The sequence below is a fragment of the Topomyia yanbarensis genome, chromosome 1 (genome assembly GCF_030247195.1).
Source record: "Topomyia yanbarensis strain Yona2022 chromosome 1, ASM3024719v1, whole genome shotgun sequence".
Classification (NCBI taxonomy): Eukaryota; Metazoa; Arthropoda; class Insecta; order Diptera; family Culicidae; genus Topomyia; species Topomyia yanbarensis.
Genome location: NC_080670.1, coordinates 71,866,735 through 71,872,734, shown reverse-complemented (window position 1 = coordinate 71,872,734; position 6,000 = coordinate 71,866,735).

Here is a 6,000-nt window from a genome sequence, read left to right as displayed (position 1 = left end):
CTCAAGATTATGTGCCTGTAGAGTATAGAAAAGAAATCAGAAGACAACCAATGTTGTTTGTTATTTTTGTGGAGTACGATGACATGTGGCAAGAAAATGTTTCAAACGACGAGAACAAAAACCACAACCGCTTAATCATATGGATGTTGAAGATAACAGCAATGTCGACATATCTGATCTATTCAATCGTTTGAGCAACAGCATTTCGAATAATAATGATATGTCTGACTATCGTTTCTAGTGACTCAGATGACTTATGTTGTTTGCATGTCACATCTTTTAATAAAATTAGTAGTCCTTGTTTAGTAAGTTTAAAAATTGAAGGTAAAGCGTTGCAGATGGAGGTCGAGTGTGGTGCTTCTGTGTCTGTTATGAGTAAATGTCTTTATTTTTCTCGTTTTTCAAAATCCCTTTGTAAATCCTCCACTAAACTGACCGTAGTAAATGGTGCTGAATTGCAACTATTAGGTGAAATAGAAGTTTTGGTGAAATTTAGTCAACGCAAGTTTGAAATTGTTGATTATAGATTGCCGAAATGATTTCTATCCGTTACTCGGAAGAACATGGTTGGACGTTTTTATTCCTAACTGGAGAAATTTTTTAACTGGTTCCTTTCCAGTAGTAGATACAGAACACTAGATGAGGATTGTCGCTGGCATCAGTGGTAGGAACATCATTGTTTTGATTCCGGGATATACCTGTCAAATGGGCCAAATAAAAAAAGCAAAAAAATAATCCTCTATCGTCGTTTCATAGCGACTAATCATATTTGTTTCTTTTAGCCAGCAAAACAATGGCCATTCTTGGCTAATGTGTTTTTTTACTAATTAGAATGCACAAATTGTCTAAACTTGTACTGAATTTCGATAAATTTTTATTTCCTTGTGCGGTATATACAAACTCTTTCATTTCATAACAATAACAGTCGAAAATTTACACCGAGAAAATTCGTTATATTGAATATATTGATTTAACACATAATTTCTTGCAATTTGTAGTAGCAGATAAAAATTACCTGTCACGCATAGATATCATGGGAAAATTAATGAAATTATAATAGTATGCCACATAGAAATTTGTTACATAGCAGATATTACATCATTTTTCTGTTTGCCTCTCGTTTATTCTGTTGCAAATTTTATGCATTGGACGTTTTCGGTCTTGAATGCATAAAATCACAGCAGAATAAACGAGACTGAAATGAAAAATAGGCAAACTCAATTTGAAGTTCAACTAAACGGTTTGTGGTTAAAAGTAGGCCATATTTTTCTGCGTGTACCAAAAGCGCGGACCAAAGACTTTCGATACTTTGACAGATATATACCGGAAGCAAAACAAACGAGGCGAAAACAATGGGAACACCAGCGACAACCCTAATCTAGTGTTCTGTATCTACTTTTCCAGTAAATAAGACTTATGAAACAAATAATGTTATGGCAGAAATCAAACAAAGATTTGCTAAGATTGACGATAAAGATTTTATTTCTCCTATAAATAGCTTAGAAGCTAAATTTATTCCTAAAACTGACACTACAATATTTAGACATGAATACGACATACCTTTTATATTGAAAGAAATAGTAACAAATATTTTTAGAAAATTACAAATTGAAATTTTTTTACACCCATCCAATCTAATGTTAAATACGGGGAACGCGCCATTTGGGCCAATATATTCTGATTCCTGAAACTATTTCTACATAAATAAAATGTCTCGTGAACTAATTTTTTACTTGTAAAATGCATATAAGCATTCCGCACAGCGGTGTACGAAAATGAGATTGTGTCACTGTAGTAAATGAAATAGATCATAGTGCAGTTGGAAAATATTTAGTTGTTTTTGCGGCAAAATTTGGACAAATAGATTTTTTTGTTTTTGACACTGGCCCTCTCTTCAATTCCTTTAACCTATGTTTAGAAAAACAAAAAAAATAAAAATATAAACTGTCCTCCGTATAAACTTACTAGTAATGGCCAGGCAGAGGGATGTATAAAAACGGTAGAAGAAATGGTAAAAAAGTTTTTACTGAATCCAGGTATTTTGGAGTTTTTTTTGTTTGGGGACTTTAACCGCAATTGCGGTCATTCATCCCATTCATCATTTATTCAGTTAAAGTAACGTACATATCATTTAATAGCTATAGTAATTTCAATAAATTGGTCTTCCTAATGAATTTAACTAGTTTTTTTCTCTTTTTCTTCGTTATTGCACAGAATTTGTCCAAGCGTTTCACCAAGTCTGCAGTTTCATATTCTCTACACTCCAATAGTATATGTCGTACTGTTGTTCGCCGCATGTCCGAACAATTTCTGCTATCTCTGCTGAACAGGTGCTGATGTGTTAGCCTAGTGTGCCCGATTCGCAGACGACTAATTGCTCTCCTCTCTTTTGCTGGAAATCTGTCTTGCCATTTAAGGGTTGTTGATTTTATTGACCTCAAGAAGGTAGATTTATTTATCCACTGCTGTTCCCATTGCAAACTGACATTTGTCTTGCATGATCTGATTACATCCTCGCTCGGAATTCTGCTGGTGAACTCTGTTTCTTCTCTTGTTGCTTTTGCTAGTGCATCCGCTCTTTCGTTCCCAGTTATAGACCTTTCTCGTCAAAAAATTTTATATGCAGAACAGCTTCCGTTTTCATCGCTGGATCGATTCTGAATACTGTCACGTTAATTTGGTGTCTCTAACTATTGAAAAAATCAAAAATTCTTCGAACTGCCCATTTTACTCTGTATTCCCCTGTCCTATTTTACCTCGATTCTCCATACTTTTACACCATTTGGATGAACTTCGAGTGGGGAATATGAAATAAAGTTACGGCGGGTAGATTATAACAAAGTTCCAGTAGCCTACCGCTCGCCGGCATCTATTTTAATCTGGCTATTCGCCGTTTTGTTTACTGGGTATGAACTCCAACCGTTCATTCCAATTTGTCAAAAACATTGTTTTGACGTAGATGAACCCCAAAACAGTGTTGCAGAATATACCGATTCATCGATATCTAAACCGATTTTTAATTTCAATACCAATAAAGTTACTAAAATACCGATTTACTTTTTCTTACCAAAAAATAACAATTTTCATATAATAGATCAATTAATATTACGTATGGGAAAGAGAAAATCGTTCCTATGTTCTCTTTTCTTTTTTCTTATTCCGTTATCAAGCTGGAGTAAAAAGCAAGTATTTTCTGCTTCTGTTTGCTCCGGAGCAACTTCTGTGTACTATAGAACAAACTCATTATACAAAACCATCTGTCAACGCTGCTCTAAAGTGAAAAGTGAAACATCGATGACATCTTTTTTGTTTTTTCCTGTTTTCTCTACCTATGTTTTTCATCCTGCCAAGGAATCCAAAAACATCAGCTGTCTCCCGTTTCCCGACCAGTTTTGCTTTCAAACTGAAGAAAAAACTACAGTTTAACTTCACCAGGCACAATCATCAGAATGAGATACAGGAAAATATTTTCATTTTACAGTTCAGTATGAGAAAAATTTTAAAAATGATAATCGTGTATGCCCAAAAGGTATTTGTGCGGATCTGCGAATCCGGTTTTTGTGGAATAATTCAACCAAGGGCTATGATGTAGCAGCGGTGGAGAGTAAGTCCAATCATACGGCTTCATCCCACCCCGGCAGCAGATGAGCGCTGGCGAATGTTCTCAGCCACCTGGAGGAGGAGGTTCAGCGCGGAAGACATGTTACTAGACATCGCCGATCTGGTGTCTGGACTTTTTTGATAATTTCATAGAGATTGAGTGTGCAGATGGGCGGTTGGAGTTCTGGGAGGGAACGACTGGTAACTTTAAGGTAAATTGTATGGAGTCACTTGTTTTTGCCTTTCTCATATAGAAAGGTTATGCAATCACTCTGAAAAACGTCAACCTAATACCGGCCCGGAGGGCCGAGTGTCATATCCCATTCGATTCAGTTCGTCGAGATCGGAAAAAGTCTGTATGTGTGTTGTATGTATGTGTGTGTGTATGTATGTGCGTATGTGTCAAATAATTTCACTCATTTTTCTCAGAGATGGCTGGACCGATTTGCCCAAACTTAGTCTCAAATGAAAGGTGCAACCTTTCCATCGGCTGCTATTGAATTTTGGATCGATCGGAATTCTGGTTCCGGAATTACGGGATTCAGAGTGCGGCCACACAGAAATTTCTCATATAAACTATAGGAAAAATTAAAAATAGAATTTTTATTTTTGATGCTAAATGTGTTCAAGGTGCATGAAACGTCGAGATTTGATGCAAACTCGAAAAAAATTTGATGATTCACTTTTTTGGATTTTGGCACATTTTTGCCTTTCTCATATAGAAAGGTTATGCAATCACTCTGAAAAACGTCAACCTAATCCCGGCCCGGAGGGCCGAGTGTCATATCCCATTCGATTCAGTTCGTCGAGATCGGAAAAAGTCTGTATGTGTGTGTGTGTGTATGTGTTTGTATGTATGTGCGTATGTGTCAAATAATGTCACTCATTTTTCTCAGAGATGGCTGGACCGATTTGCCCAAACTTAGTCTCAAATGAAAGGTGCAACCTTCCCATCGGCTGCTATTGAATTTTGGATCGATCGGAATTCTGGTTCCGGAATTACGGGTTTCAGAGTGCGGCCACACAGAAATTTCTCATATAAACTATAGGAAAAATTAAAAATAAAATTTTTATTTTTGATGCTAAATGTGTTCAAGGTGCATGAAACGTCGAGATTTGATGCAAACTCGAAAAAAATTTGACGACGATTCACTTTTTTGGATTTTGGCACATTTTTGCCTTTCTCATATAGAAAGGTTATGCAATCACTCTGAAAAACGTCAACCTAATCCCTAGTCAACCTAATTTTTTTTTGACTCGCATAAGGTTTCTAGATTTTAACAGGGGCGTAGTTGATGGTTTACGGAGAGGGGTTACACCCCCCCCCCCCTCCTCTACTGTTTACTCCCCTCCTTTAAAAATCTCCTTAAATCACCCCTCAGACCACCACCCCATCCAGCCCTCGTACCCCTACCTTTCAACCCCATCATCTTTAAACCACCACTATATCACAAAATATACCAATTTAAGCTGGGGAGTCGTTCGTTCATGGGACTTTCGCCCTCCTCACATACCCACCCCCGCATGACAAAATGAGTTAGCAAGCAGATAACATTGATCTAATGCTGATTAGGCTAATGGAGTATGATATTTTTTTTGTTTCAAGTGTTTCACCGTCGACAAGTAGCTCATCAAGTTCGTGGCTGGCATGCCATTGTGTATAAGTGCAAAGTGTACTAAGAATGTAATGGACATTTCCACAATTATGTTGAACATAAAAAGCCTCCGTGCCATAGTTTAGAGAAATGAGAAAGGCACAATTGCACCGCTAGGTGGATTAAAACAGGTTTTATTACAACTATTGACGGACGTTTCATTGCAGGGTATATATGAAGCCGAAAACATCCACAACAATGGGGTAACTAACATAAAGCTCGCCGGTGACAAAGTGATAGTCGCACGGTTGAGTGGACGAATCGATTCTCTGAGACTAGAAACGTACACGCAAGGTTGTCAGATCGATTGGGGTTTACGTCTGCATATGGGCGAAGTAAGTCCTATGTTTCAAGCAATTTCCTACAAGACAATGGTTACGAGAGTGTTCAGCAGGCTGTTGGTAAGGGAGTGGATAATTTTTATAGTGTCGATTGTTGATAACAGGGCCATTTAATGGCGCCGCAATTAAATGTAGAAATTTACTAAATGCATTTTGATAATAAACAAGACTTCTATTTACATTGCTTTCAATCAGATAATTTATGCTAGAACTTGCTTTTCCTCTTCTATTTTCCCATTACTGCCTCCAGTGACCGCGTGGATGCTTTCGGTCACGGTAGAATCCTTAATTTTTCCTTTTCTCCTGCTACCATTCCTTGACCTTTCGTGCAGCTTCTTGTGTCCCATCAAATGACTACGTTCAATGAATCTTTTTCCACACTATTCACAGCCATGGGGTCGTTC